The sequence below is a fragment of the Falco biarmicus genome, chromosome 1 (assembly GCF_023638135.1).
Source record: "Falco biarmicus isolate bFalBia1 chromosome 1, bFalBia1.pri, whole genome shotgun sequence".
Classification (NCBI taxonomy): domain Eukaryota; kingdom Metazoa; phylum Chordata; class Aves; order Falconiformes; family Falconidae; genus Falco; species Falco biarmicus.
Genome location: NC_079288.1, coordinates 100,823,775 through 100,838,691, shown reverse-complemented (window position 1 = coordinate 100,838,691; position 14,917 = coordinate 100,823,775). Strand labels below are relative to the sequence as shown.

General features: G+C 52.6%; 1 long non-coding RNA gene across 1 annotated transcript in view; it reads left to right on the top strand.

Moving 5' to 3' along the window:
- The first annotated feature begins 1,510 nt into the window (after positions 1 to 1,510).
- The window catches only part of LOC130155451 (uncharacterized), a 35,151-nt gene continuing 21,744 nt past the window's right edge, over positions 1,511 to 14,917 (top strand). The window contains exons 1-2 of the long non-coding RNA XR_008824082.1: positions 1,511 to 7,904; positions 10,566 to 11,718. This is a non-coding gene — a long non-coding RNA (uncharacterized LOC130155451). The remainder of the gene's footprint in view (positions 7,905 to 10,565; positions 11,719 to 14,917) is intronic.

The window sequence follows — 14,917 nt, the reverse complement described above, 5'->3', positions numbered from 1 at the left end:
TTCCACAGTCTGCTCCCTCTTCAACTGTTTATGGTTAACATGAGGTTGCACAGGCTTTGCTAGCTGCAAGTCAGGGAAACAAAACCATCAAACAGCTAGTGCCTTCTTTTACGGGCTCCATTCAGCTTTCATTAAAATCAGTGGGAAAATCTTCTACTGCCTTTATTCTGACTGACGATTGTACAGAGCATCTGAATCGACTTGCAGACAAAGCGATGCCCCGTGCAGCAGCATGTATCCGCATGCACCACCGTTTCACCACACTGTTCCTTTCCCACAGCCCATGCAGTGGATGTGACCCCACACATAGTGAAACCAGTCTGCAAGGGTTCCCTGCGCTCTGCAACGCTGTACGTCAGGTGTGGACACGGGCAAAGTCAGCTTCTTCACTGGCCTTGGGACGTTGTGGCCACGTAGTTGAGGGAAGTATTTCCAGGAGGATCTCACCAGGAGGCTGGGACCTCATTGGAAGGAAAGCCAAGCAACTGACAGAGAACCGGTGCTCTTTGCCAATCTATAGATCATAAAGTTAAAAAACCCCAAACCCCTGCCTTTTTAAAGTGCCCTATTTTGACTCCGTCACATTTGATACAGGGTTTAAAAATTGCTGGAAATCTCCTACAAGCCTCATGCTAAGGAAAGTGTATGCTTAGGAGTCTCAGAACAACGGGTTCCCTCAGGAGCCCGGGTGCCCAGGGCAGCTGGCACAGCGCAGGGCAGGAGCTCTGAAAAGAGCCTGTGAACTGAAAATAAAAGTCAAGCAGCACTGCATGCCGCTCCCGTGAGCTGCCCTCCCGTGCACTATAGCTTACGCGAATTAAGGCCCAGAAAGGTCAGTGTTTCTGTTGCTTGTAGCCTTATCCACGCCCTTTGTCAGTGTAACCGTAAGAAAGTGACCCTCAGTGGCCGCGAGTGTGGCGGCTGGCCTTCCTGCGCTGCCTCACGGCGTGTCCCTGCCGAGACCCCCCGCGAGCCCCCGGAGCCCCGCGGTGGGTGGGCCGAGGTGCCGCTCAAGGCTGCCAGTAGGGACGATGAAGGTCCACAGGACGCCATGGCTAGAATTGGCCAGCAGGGGGCGCGGGCGCCCCACGGCTAGGCGAGGGGGCGGGCCCGTCGGCGGGGCGGTCCTTCCTGCCGCCTTCCGTTTAACGGCTGCCCCGCGCGCAAGGCCCGGTCGGTACGTGTGGAGCCCGGGCTGCGTGAGGTAAACCGGGTCGCGAAGCGCCTCTTTGCGGTCCCGTGGCCCCGCTGCAGTCCTGTGTGGGAGGTCCACCCCTGGCTGCTGCCGCTGCCTTGGGCTGCTGGAGGCCGCTGCCGCGGTCCGGCCGTCGTCAGCCCCCTCAGCATCTGCGGCCGCCTGGGGACGCCTCGGGGGCCTCGCGGTGCTTGGGCCTCGCCCGTGGAGGGGCCGTCTCGGAGAGCTGCGTAGCTGGGGCCGCGTAGCTGGGTGAGCCCGGGCGTTGGGGTGACGAGTCACAGCGGGGGCGAGTCACAGCTCCGGGCCCTTCTCTTGCTTAAAGAATAGCAAGGTGGGAGGGCGTCCCTGCCTGCCTGGGCAGGGGTTGGAAGGAGGGGCTGGGGAAACTGGAGCTGGGAGCGGGAGATGCTTCCTCGGGGTCCTGCTGAAGAGCCAGCGGTTTGGCCAGGTGGCTCTCCTGGACAGTGGTTTGGCACGTACAGTGACACAGGTAACCATGGGGTGGCTGCCGGTGGTCTGTGGGTCCATCAGAGAAGCCCTGCTCAGGTATGGCTCACTTAGCCAAACAACTGACAGATGCAGGTCTATCCCTGATCATTTTCAGGCCACTTGAAAACATCGTGGCCAGGTATGTTTTCTGTGGAGAGGTGACAGATCTGTAGTCTGGAAGGTCTTTGGTGGGGTGGTATTTTTTGCCTTAAAACTCTCAGCCTGTCTCGTGTCGTCTCATAAAATGTTGCAGTGAGTCCTGTGACTGCAGCAAATGGCTTGGTCCAGGGTTTTCTGGTAGATAATTTCTGAAAGCATGCATGTGTAGGGATGGGGAGGTTTGTGTAGGGTTATGGAGCTGCCTGTGCTTTTGTGTTAATGTAAATCTGCTGCAGGCTTCTTGTGTCAGAAAGCATTTGGCGCGTGGTTGTGACAGCGTAACAAATGTATTGGCTCCTAATGTGGTATATATGTACTGTGAACTTCTTCCTACATCTTCCTGGTTGTCTGTAAATCTAGCTGGATATTTTTTGCATAGTGGTGAAGCCTATCAACTTGAATGAAAAAGAGCAGGAGAGCAATAAAGAGAGGTGATCCACTTGCTGAAGCTCCTTGGAAACCAGTGTTCTTTGGTTTTATTTTTACAGAATATGTGGCTGGGGTCAGTGGTGTGGTTTAATTCTTGAAGGCTTACAGGAATGAATTTTCTCTCTGGACTTTAGCTCTTACTGCTTTGTGGGCTGAATTTCTTAGGCTGTCCTCAAGAACCGTTTAGCCCAGTTTCTCTTGATCAGGGTGTGTTAGATGATACCACCCTCAACTTTCCTACTAAAAAGCTGCTAGCCTTTGCCCTTAGGAAGAGCTGTGCTTCTACAAGCCCCACGTGTTGTGTTTCAGAGGGAACTGGGAACAGCAGGGTATTGTCAGGAAGGCTGCTAGGAGGGGTCTGCTAGAACTGCACTGGGGCTGAAGCAGGTAGCCCGGAAGGGGCTGCTTTGGTCTGGGGGTTATGGGGAAGAGGAAAGAGGGGTACATGCTCCCTGGTGTGGGAGGAAGCCCATCTCTGCAGTCAGCCAGCTGAGGTAACCTGTCCCACAGTTATGGGTGGTCTTGCAGCTCCAGGGACACAGGAGCTAGCAGAGTTCTGCTGCTGCCAGGATAAACAGAATTATTTTCCTGCCTTTAAAGCTTCTCTGATCCTTCAAATAACTTTCTGATGTGTTATTTAGAAACTAGTTTTAGCTTGGTAACATAGCAGAAATAATGCTAACTTTCATTTACCAGAAGTGATACCTATTTTCATTTCATTGAGTTGAAGGAGAATTTTAAAGGAGCAGTGAAGACTGCTCTGGAAACTTGTCAGGGTTGGGATATGTCAAATGTTGCTAGCAGTGCTTTCAAAAAATTATTCTTGTGTCCCAGTTCCCAACAAGCTGACTATACCTGTGTAACAGCTGACTAGTGTTTCTTCCTGCTCTGTTTGCAGATAACAGAAGCTGCCTGGTGTCTGAGTGCTTAAATGGGTATGGTTGGGATTGTGGTACACAAGTGCTGCTTTGAATCTTGGGTAGTGCCTGCGTGGTGGTGTGGGAACACTGTACCTGTCTGTAGCTAGATGTAGCATACCTATTTTCACTTGATGAACTCCAGCATTGGGAGTACCTTAAAGGTGCACTCACACAGGTGTGTAAGACTAGACTAGAGCTGTTGAAGTCCTTGCACCTTAGCCCTTGGCTATGTTGCTGTGCTTGTTGCGTGCTCTCTTAAGACATGGTACTGCTTTTCAGGTTGCTCCTGGTCTGGCACAGTGTGTAAAATAAAACATTTCCTCACTATTCCTTTTTTGTCCAAGTACATAGGACCCAACTCGCTCATTCTTAACTGTTTCCCCAACTCATTATGTTCTGTAAGTAATCACACAGATTGAGTCACAGGGTGATATGAAACTATTTAAGAATATGGGTGGAGGGATTGAAATTGAGAAGGGGAGGGGAGATGAAAACAAACACTTTCTGCCTCATTTTTGGTGCTATTATCTGCTGATACCTGGAATAGTTTGTGGAATTAAGCACTTCTAATCCTGAGTGGTGGTCTGAACAGGTGTACCTTAAGGCAGTAGTTGGAACATTAGAAACTAAGCCAATCATTTGCTGGCAGGGTCAAGCTTTCCTTACTGCCTTTTGCTGGGCAGTGGCAGGCTGGGGTTCAACTCTCCTGAGCCTGAACCAGAGCTGAGTGAGTGGCAGAGGTGACATGGAGCCGTGAGACATGTGGGGTGGGTCCCTCTGCCACTGCTCCTCATTTCAGCCTTGTGCCATTTCAGTACAGCCCCAGCCCTTGCTCCTGCACAGTGGAGTGCCCTGGTGCTGTGGGTGGCTGGTGGGAGAAGCTGACAAAATGCAGCTGTGAGAAGCAGAGGCTGGAGAGATGTTGCTCACCAACACCCATGCCCTGGCCCCAAGAGCCCTGTTGGCTCTTCTTTGTCGGGGCTGTGGCAGGGAGCATGGTGGAGCTGAGCCAAGACCTCCTGGCCTGTGAGGAACATAGCCATGCCAGAGATTCCTTCTGCCAAGGCAGTGTGGGTGCTGTGGGATGCCCCACTCCCTCTCGCTCTACTAGTGCTTCTGCCTCTGTTCAAGCTTTCCTGGGCCACCGGGGACCCTTCCATGCACAGATGAGCAGCCAGGGCCATTTGCCATGGGGAGCAGGGGTTGGTTCTGGGGCCAGCTGGGCCCCTCTGGACTGCCAGAGGCCTGCCACAGCCAAATCCTGCTGGGGGCCCCAGGCCAGTTTCCTATGGCAGTGCCAGGTACTGTCAGGTCCTGGAGCACCTAAAATTCTAGGCATCTGCCTGTGCTGGTCCTCTGTGGGTAAATTTCCTTGTTTCTGCCCCTCCTGACCTGTGTACTTGCACTGTGGGGAGGAAGGGCTTGGTCTGGGCTGTCCCTTGAACTGTGGAGATGTTTGATTGTAAGCAGAGAGTCTTCCGCACTTGCTAGCCAGAGACCAAGGAGACGTTGCTCCAGGGCCTGTAATAACTGGTGTGTGGTACCGGTCACGGAATACCACATGGTTGTGGCTGTGTTGCTCAGGTGTGACCCCCATGTTTTCTCAGAGGGTGATAGACTTTTACCTGTGCCACACTGACTAAACACTGGCTGTTTTACTTCCAGGGTGGATGGCAGGTCTCTGTTTTTGTGGCCAATGGCATAGGTGATTCTGTTGTGGCCTGGATCAACTCAAGATGTTGGCACTGGTGCTTCAGAGGTGGAAGGTGGCTGATGGCAGGTAATCACAATCAGCACCTGCTGCACCCTTCCTTCTAAGAACAGCCAGCCTCTGCCCCAGATGGGCCTGGTGACCCACTCGGGTGTAGTGGGACTAGCAGCTTGGCCAGATGCCTCTCTTCTGTGGGCCCCAGCACTAGAGACCAGAAAGAAACTGGGATGGGAAAAATCAAAGCATGACTTGAAAGCTAAACCCTCATGAGATGGTTTTCTAAAGGTCAGAGCTGAGCCTAAATGGACTGCAGCGATGATGTTGCTGCCTGGCTTGGTTGTGGGAGGGTGGCATCTTTGGGGTCAGCTCTGTTCCCAGCACAACTCGGGTGTTTGCTGTGGTGAGCAGAGGGAGAGCCCCCTGCAGTCCTAAGCATAGCTCCCTGGTCAGACTTGAGGCAATGAAATGTGTGCTTGATAGGCATTGCAGGCTTTGGGTCAGAATCTGGTATTGGCCTTTGAAGCTCCTCTTCAAAGTAGAGCATGGTTCTGATAAGCTGCATGTGTAGTTAATGCATACTGGCTGTCATCTTTTGTCTTTGCAAGCCTGCTGTCCCCAGTTTGTGCCAGAATCTTGAGCTGGGAGTCTGGCCCAGCTGCAATTTCTCCATTGGTTTGCAGACCTTGTCCCACAGGTTGAAGTTGGGGCAAGCTGCTGGAGGATTAACAACTTGCCCTGCTGAGCCACGTGCTGTTCTCCAGATAGTTTGGATACTGCTTGAGGAGAAAGGGGTAAAGCATGTGCTGCCCCTGGCTCAGGGGGCATGGGGTGACTGTCAGTGTTGGCACAAAAGAAAACCTGAATGACCAGAGCCAGGTGATAGCCCTGACCTGCCTGACAGCACCAGGGCTGTGCCTACTGTGTGGCTTGCCCCTAGTCCCAGTTCCCAAGCAATTCGGTGTAGGATCTCCAAGGCACAGGGCTGGGGGTGGGTAGGGGTTCCCTGTCCCTATCTACAAGACATTTCATGCAGGGTTGGGTTTGAGAGGTGTGTCTTTCTAAGCCCTGAGAAACATCAGAGCATTGTTTTCTGGGCTTGAAACTCTCTTGGTATGTTTGGTTGAGGTCTCCAAACCAGAGGCTAGATACTGTTGTTCTGAAGGTCTTCAAAAACTGACAAAGTGCAGTGTTTTCAGAGCCTGAAAAGAGAGACTGCCCTGTGCATTTTGGGGCTCAACAGAAGAACAAGTGCTGTGTTTTCAAAACTTTAAAAGGGAGACTCGGTAATTTCTTTCTGTGTCTCAGAAATCTAAGACCAAATTGTGTGTTGTTGGGGCTTGGGAAATAAATTGAGCCCTTAGTCTCTGTCTCCCTGCATGAAAAACAAAGTGCTGTGGTTTTTGGGGTTCTGAAGCAGGGACTGAGCACTGCCTTTCTGAAGCTCAGAGAAAGACAGTCTTGTGTGTTTCCAGCACTTGAAAATGCAAGGCCGAGTGCAGTGTTTTCTGAACTCGGGAAAAAGCACCTGAAGTGCTTGCTGTATTTCTGGGACTTGGAAGCAGAGGCTCAGCTGGCCATTTTCGGCCCCCAAAACAGAGGCGTGCGGGGGTGGAAACTTGGGTCGCAACAGAACATTTGGAGACAGAGGGGGCTGGAGGGAGGCTGTTGGGGTCCTGGTGGATGAGAGGGGGTTGGGCAAGGCCTAGTTGCTCAAAGGGAGGCCAGCACATGCTGAGCCAAATTACATGTCTGAGATTGCCTTTTCCCTCAGAGACTCTTTTCATGTGTAACGCTTTTTTTTTCAAGGTGTGCATGGCCACCAGAATAGTTAGTCAATATATAGACTAAATGGCAGTTCACATTCACATACAAGTTATGACTGATTGATTTATGATCTTGCCAAAAGTCCAGATTGCTGCAATTATCTGGAGCTTTAATTGTCTTGTAACAAGAGGGAGCATGCAGCAGTTGAAATGTATATGAGTTGCTGCTTCATGTAACTTGAGCTGGAACAAGATGGAGCATCCATCAGCTGGAAGAGCTGGAGCTGAAATTAGCCGAGACAGAAACAAGTTGGAGCATCTCTGAGCTGCAGCTGCAATTGAAACAAGCATGAGTAAAACATGCTGGAGTGTCCATCAGCAGGAGCAGTAAGAAGCAGGAGCTTCAACAAGGTGGAGCTTGAAGTACCTGAACCTGAAAGAAGTTGGAGCATCCATGAGCCAAACCTGTATGAAGCTTGAGCTGAAATGGAAACAAGCTGGAGTGAAGCAAACTGGAATGTAGATCAGCAAGAGCATCTCACTGCTGTGAAGAGCTGGAACTGAGATTACCTGAACAGCTCTGGCTCCTGCTGCTTGCTTCCTGCAATATAGAGCTGAAGCTGGAAGAAGCAGGAACTGAAATTACCTGGGGTGGTGATGCACTAGAGTGTCCATGAGGTAGAAGTATAAGAAGCTGGAGCTGCCATACAGCTACATTAGCTAGAGCTGTAACAAACTGTGGTGTCCATCAGTGACCTGTGTTCCTAGTGCAGTTGGAGTAGCATCCACAATCTGTAGCCTCTGGGTTAGCTAGAGCCAAGCTTACCCACAGCTGTAACAGGAAGGAGCATCTGTAAGAAATGCTTCCTGGCTGGATCTGAAATTACCTGGAGTCAAAGCATCCATCAGCCAGGGTGTCCCATCAATCAGATTTGTATTTTGAGGCTGTCCCCAACAAGGAGCTCTTCCCAGTCCAGCAGGAAGGCCTGTTGTCCTTACATGAGTGGGGAGCCTTGCCTCTTCCCCTCCAGCTCCCCTGGGGCAGCCACGCTGTGAGGGGGTGCAGGCAAGGCAGTGTCGGCATCTCCTCTGTATCTGCAAAAAGGGAGTGAAACTGAAATCTTGCTTTTGGCAGAGGCTGCCCAGTACCACACATGGGAGGTGAGGAGGAAGAAATGACAATGGGAGAGCTTGGGCCTCAACCAGAAAAAAACATATTCTTCACCACAGAGCAGGTGAGAATGTGCACTTCCCTGAAACCTTCCTGCTCAGTGAGGAGCACTTCAGGCATTTACAACATCTAACAATACTGGGGATGAGGATGGGCTGTTCCATCCAGAACATGGCCTGGCACAGCACTTGCCCCTCTCTGGCTTCCACCCTCACCCTGCCCGGGAGTGGGACTGGGGGAGCTGCAGGCTGCGCTTCACATCCTGCTAGATGTCGTAGCCACGTCCAGTGCTAAACATCAAATAAAGCTGAACCAAGCCACGTGGGTTTCAGGAGGGGCCCAGAACAGCCAGGAACTCCAGGGGGAGCAGGACAGGGCTGTCCTAGTATAGCTGTGTAGAGAGTCATGCCAGAACTTGCTGGGTGCAGGCTCGGTGGTCGCTGATGGTGTGGGGAGAAGCTGCCCTGGGACCGGACTGACGCAGGAGCTTCTCTCTGCTTCCTTGCAGTGACCTGTCCCAGAACTGTGGGGCACAGCCCCAGTCCTTGGCCTGGTCCTGCTGCAGCCAGGGCCCCTGCCTGGTAGTGTTGCTGGTGCAGATGCAAACTGCCCTGCAGCAGGACATTTAACACCACTAGAACCTGAAAGCAAAAATGTTTTCTTTCCAAGCAACAGCCATGCACAACAGAGATGAGAGATGCAGCCTTGACCCTGCTGCAGCCTGGGAGTGGTGCCAGCCCCAAACCACCCCACAACAGGAATGGCACCACCACCAGAAACCACAAGCATGGCATGTTTTTCTCCTCAAGCACAGACAGGCACAGCTTTCTCAGCATGTGTATATTTGGGATGCTTCCAAGGTGCCTGACCCTGCCAGAAGCCCCTAGAACATGGCACAGCTGCTTGCCTGCCTATTTTAGAGCACTTGCTGAATGTTTTTCTCCCATGTTGGTGTCCCCTGGCACTGCCTGTGTTGGAGTCATGCTTCGTGCCCTGGCCCAGGCTGAGCTTTTCTGCTGCTTGGCTGCCCTCTGCACCATTGCTTGTGCTGAAGAAACCAGTCATGAAGAAGCAGCTGCAGCATCATGGCTGGGAGGACAAAGCTCTTGCTTGAGCAGCAGCTCCTGGCCCTGGTGCCAGGGCCATGCTATGGCAAGCCAAGAAGCAGTGTTGTGCCTTATTACTCCAGAGTGGCCAAGGATCATGGCAAGTTTCAACAAGGACCTGCCTGCCAGTCAGACACAGTGGTAATAGCTGGATGCTTGGCACCACTGAAACACAGCTAACAAACTGCATTATGGAGAGCCCAGAGCTGCCCATCCAAAATATCCCTCAGTGGGAGCTCCCTGTGCCCGGAGGTGTCTGGTGCCAACACCCCTTCTCAGAGACACTAAGTGTCATAAGAGTAAGGAGCCTGGCCAGGAGGTCCCTGCTCTGCTCCCCCAGCCATCCCCAACCTCAGCTGCACAGAGACTGCTGCCAGCAGCTGGGACTTGGCTGCTCTCTTTGTGGCTGCTCCCTGCAGGCAAGAAAACCCATCACCGAGAGTAAAGACCAGTTTTGAAGATGTTCCCTCCCCTCCCACACTGCTCTTGCTACTGCAGGCTGAGGCCGTTTTGTGTATACTTTACCAGTTTCCTCAACCATGTGCTGGGCTCATCCATGAGGTGCCCTGGCAAGGACAGGAGTGATGCTGGGTCACTATTTGGTTCCCTTCTTTGTCTGGGAATGTGTATTCACCCTCCAGGCAGGTGCCAGCTGTAGGGGACCTGTGCTGTGGAGCAGACATGAGGCCCCATCCTGCTTTCTGGTGGAGTTGTCCAGGGATGGCAGAGCAGTCTGGGCTCCTGGCATGACCCAGGGATGGCAGCCTATTTCCTGTGCCTGCCTGGGAGCCACAGTCTGAGATACACCTGTGTGTGGGGAATGCTTGTTCTCACTGCTGGGCCCTGGCTGCCAGAAGGCCTTGTCCATCCCCTCCAGGTGCCCAAGGCCTCTCCGCATGCACAGTCTTCCCATGGTGACAGCTGAGAAGAGAAATATTTTAATGTCTCAGACAACGGCCCTTATGTCATCAACCCCTAATCAGTGCTGAAAAAAAAGCAAAGGGGAGGTGTGAGGTTAAATATATGAAGGGTTGAGAGAAGGATCACGGAGAACAAAATATTCCAGCCAAACAAACAGATGACTTACCTAATGTTAACCCTACCTGTAGCATGTGACTAACTGATGCCTTCAAACCACTGTTGCTTTCAAGTTTCAAACAAAAAATGAGATGACATTGAAAACCATTGCATAAATACAAGAACTGCTAAATTCGGTTAAAGTACCAGGTTTATGTGTTTCAGAAGAAGGAACCCTGCAGATATGAACCAGCACAGGGGACTGGAAAACAGTCATTGAAAAAGATGAGCTAGGCAGCAGGTTGAAGTACAGGAATGAATGTGCTGTTTGTAGGCCCCATTCTAACCCAGGACACCTACAGAGAGGTAATGTAAATCACTACCGGTCACCCTCTTAGCTGCTCTTGTCTGCCTTCTATTGCACAGATGCCGTCATCTGTGCTGGCTGTGTGCAGCTCACAGGTCTGTGGTGCTCGGCTTTGCTTCAGCTGCTCCGGTTGTCTCATCCTGTGTGAAATAAGAAAGGAAATGAATGTCATCTGCAACATGGAAAGGGAAAAGTATAACACTTTCCTTTTTTTTTTTTTTTTTTCTTTCCACAGGTGAACTGCCATGGCTGCAAGTCCATCTTAAAGGCAAAAGAAAATGTTTATCCAAGGTGATGAGCACAAGATCCAAGCTACTTCTGCCTCCTCAGCAAAGCGCCATTTCCTGTGGCAGGGAGGGTGGCAGCTGCTCTTACTGACTGTCCTCCTGAAAGCAGCAAGCATGATTGACTGCTGCTATATTGGGCAGTATAAAGAATTAAGGGGATCAATCACTGGGACAGTTTCTGTGCCTGGGTGCCAGGAGCGATGCCAAGATGCTCTCTGATGTCAACTCAACATGCTGCACCTCAATGAAAGTGAATGTGACTTGCACCGAACAAAGCCCTCTGGCTCTGGGGGCTGGGGTGGCCACAACCCTGAGCCATCCAGAGGAAATACCTGATTTTGGGATTGCCTAAAATCAAGCTGCAATTGCATCCCATGGGGGATGTCAAACATCGCTGGAGGAGAAGTATTAAGCCTGGAAACACATTGCCAGCCTGACTGTGGTTCATACAGAGTGCAGCTGTGAGCAGTTGAAGCAGCCACTGCCCAGCCCTAGCCAGTGGTGCAGGAAGCAACAATGTGAATCTCTGCTTGAGCAGAACCATCACACCCTGCAGGAGCACCAGCAAGTATATCGAGTGGGCAGAGACCTGAGCCCCAGCTGTTTGCTTTAGGCACAGGACCTGTAATGGAGCCTCCCATAAGAATGCTGCAGCACTCTCACCTTCCTGCCCAACCAGCTGCATATGTCCAGTTGCATCGTTAGTGGCACCGATGGATCTGCAGTGCAATGTGTGTCCCACCGCATGTTTTTGTGCTGGCATTGTTACCATGAACAGTAACCTGTAGGACCAAGAAAAAGCACCGGGAGGTCCAAGTGACTGACAGACCAGATGATGTCCCCAGCAGCGGGTACAAGGAGTTGGTGTTTCTAACAGCACAAGCACCTCCTTGGCCAAAGCCCATTATCATGACAGCAATGGGCAGTGATGCAGCATCCCCCAACTGTGTTGGCCAGTGGATTCCCAAGCAGTGAGAGAAACCGAGAAGTGAGGAGCAGGTGCTGGGCCTCAACCAGAGCCCAAAAAAGCCAAGGGTCACCTCATCACAGCTACCAACCCCCACATGAACCTGCCCCAGCAGGGGTTGTGTTTCTGTCACTGTATGTGTAGTTCCTCTGGCCCTGGGGCTTGCATCGGGGTGGGGGGGGGGGGGGGGCGTCTGGGTGCCAGGGCGGAGGACTAGACTGGGAAAAACGGGAAACCTACTACACCTTTCCCTCCAGCAGCTTACCGTGCTCAGCACCCTCATCTCATCTCTCCCCCAGGCTGCCTTCCTACAGCACAGCCCCATACCCAGAACAGTCTGGCCCGTGGCTCCCTGGGGATGCCCCTGCCTGAGGATACCGTGGGTCGTCCCCACGCGTGGCGGGGGGAAGATTTGCGGAGCGGAAAGGGAGGTGACAGCGGGCGGGGACCGTCGGCATGACTGGGTCATGCCCTGTTCCGAGGCTCTGCGCTCGTACTCGGCTCTCCCCGGTTCGGGGGTGGGACGGGGCCGGACGCACCGCGGAAGCCCCGGGACGGCTCTTTGTGGGCGGGTGGAGAACAGCACTTGGCCCCCGGCAGGTGGGGCCCGGCACGGAGCAGCAGAGCGCGTCGCAGGGCCGAGAACAGGCTCCGATGCTCCTGCGGGAGAAAAGCGGCGTCCGGAACCGGGGGGCGGGCGAGAGGGCTGCTGCCCCGGCCCGGGGCGCTTCCCGAGCGGCAGGGCGTGCTGGGGCCGGGGTAGTTGCCCGGTTCTGTTCCGCTTTGTGCCGCGCCGGGGCAGGGGGGAGGCGGCGGGGCCGGGCGCGTTACGGGGCGGTGGGCGCGGTGGGTCGTGGATGTGGGCGGGTTCGGGCTCTGTCCTGGGTCTGGGGGGACAGAAGGGGCCCCCGGGCCGAGCGCTGCCCCCAGGGTCGTTGGCAGCTTTTGGGGCTGCTGCTCGGGGAAGTAGGGGCCGCTCCATCTGGCTTTTAGCTGCTGTTCAGGGCGGGGAGGGACAGTCTTTGCTGTTCCTGGCGCGGATCGGGCACCTTGCAGTGCCAGGCGGGTCCCTGTGCCCGCACGCCGGGGAAGGGCCCCGGCTGCAGCCGCCGGCGCTTGCTGGAGGCGGCCCGGGCCGCCCTCCCGGCGTGGCTGGGCGGTGCTGGTGATACCGGAAAAGTAAAGCTTGAAATGGCAGTAGTAAGTCGAGTTCATGCCTGTGCTGGTGCTGCCTGGGGCAGAGCCTTCCGCAGTGCCCTAGCACTCCTCCAAAGTGCATGTGGGGCCCTGGAGGTGCAGGGTTGTGGGGTGGCTACATGCTCTGACCCCTCCTTCAGCATTGCACGTGGGGACTGCAAAGGGGGTCAGAGAGCAGACAGGGTGAGTTGTTTTGGGGGTTGAGAATGGAGACCAGGTCTTTTGTTCCTGGGGCTTGAAAACAGGTCCTGCACCTGATTTGGGGGCTCAGAAACAGCTGGAGTTGTGCATTTTCAGGACGTGACAGAAGGGTCTAAGTTGTGTGGTTTTGGGCTCGGGAACACAGGTCAAGGCCTGCATTTTGGGGACTTGGGAACAGGCTCAGCAGCTGAGGGTTTGGGCTCAAAAATGGGCACTAAAGCTGGTTTAGGGGCCAAATGCAGCAGCCAGCTTGGCTGTTTGTGTAGGTGGGAGGCCATTGGAGGCTGTGGGGGAAAGTAGGGGGTGGGCAGGGTACATGGGTGCTCGCCAGAGGTGAGAGTCTGGTTGTGTTGGACCCTGAACTTCAGGAGGCCAGTGCACAGCAGGCCAAACAATGTCTGAGGTGGTCTCTGGGGGGAAGAGCACTTTTCAGACCCCCATGCCCTCTTCAAATCTAGCTTTTTGTATGCTGCTTAGAATAGTTATTAAGTAATTAATCATACAAACTGATTAATGTTTATACAATGCACGGCTCTGACATTTAATAGTAATAGTCAAGTTATGATAGGGATTGATTTACGACCTTGTCAAAAGCCCAGGCTGTTTGAAGTAGCTGGAGCTTGTAAGGAGAAGGAGCTGAAATCAGCTGGAGTGGTGTTGTAGAGCTGGGGCTTCCATTAGCCAGAACCATAGCAAGCCAGGAGCTAGAATGAGAAGGGGGGTCTGCTGTCTATAGTATTAGCCAGAGCCAAAATTCTGTGGCTGTAGTGAGCAGGAGCTGCAGTTAGCTGGAGTGTCTGTTCTCTGGAGCATCCATCAGTTGGACTATGCTCCCAGCATGGCTGAAGCATGACCAGGCACTGGCAGGGCTGTCCCCAGCAAGGAGCTCCTAGCAGCAGGGGAGTCATCTTTTCTGCCAAAAGGGAGCCCAGCTTCTTCCCTCAGGGATTAAATCCATGCGGTCTGCCCCTCTCTGTGCAGAGGGTCTCTCCAGGTCCCGTTCCTGAAGGTAGAAGTGAGTCCCCTGGCTCTCCTGGGGCAGCCCTGCTGTGAGGCACCATGGGCAAGACGGCAGCACAAGGCAGTCTTCTCCTTGGTCCCTGGCAAAGGTGCGAGAAACTGGCCAGAGCTCCTGGGGTGCACAGTCTAGCCCTACATGGCACCTCTGGCAGAACCCTCCACTCCATTTTCACCTAGCCAATGGTGGGACAAACAGGTTCATGTTTTGCCTTTTCTTTTCCCAGTGTCACCTTCTGCATCACATGAAGAAAGTCTTGCATGGATTATTTCACTTGCTCGTCAGGTAGTTGCATGTATGGGGCTGGGGGAGTGCGAGAAACGTTTCTGAGTTCAGGGGCACTACAGATGCTCCACATTAATTCAGAGAAAAGGCAAATTTCCTGCCAGTGCAGAAAAGCTGATTAAAAATTTCAGCGCATGCCTCATTCCTAAATTGGTCCCTTAGTAGTTACAAATGTTTTCCTTTCAGGTAAAAGAGCAAACTTTCATCTATAATAAACTAAGACCTGCCTGTTACCCTTTTTAGGGTCAAATGTGTTTCTTCTGTTTCCTCGTACTAATTTTATGGGCAAGTTGGTTACAGCCTTTTATTTTAATATGCGTAACTAAGTTTTTAGTAATACATGGTATCAGTATAGTTAATTTTTGAGCACTGAGATACCAGTAGAAATGTAATGAATGAAACATAATGAAAACTGATGTTTAAACTTGATTTTTTAAATTTATTTTTGTTAGAGTTGGCATTTTGTCATGGCTCAATCCACTGTTCCATGCAGCCTTCAATCTAGAACTTTTAGGTGAAAAAAGGTTTGTCCTTCCAAAAAAGCACTAGTAATTCATAGGATTGAGGTGTAGACCTGGAGAGTTATTTAAGTACAAGATTAGAATGAATTTCACTTAATGTTGCTGCTGTTT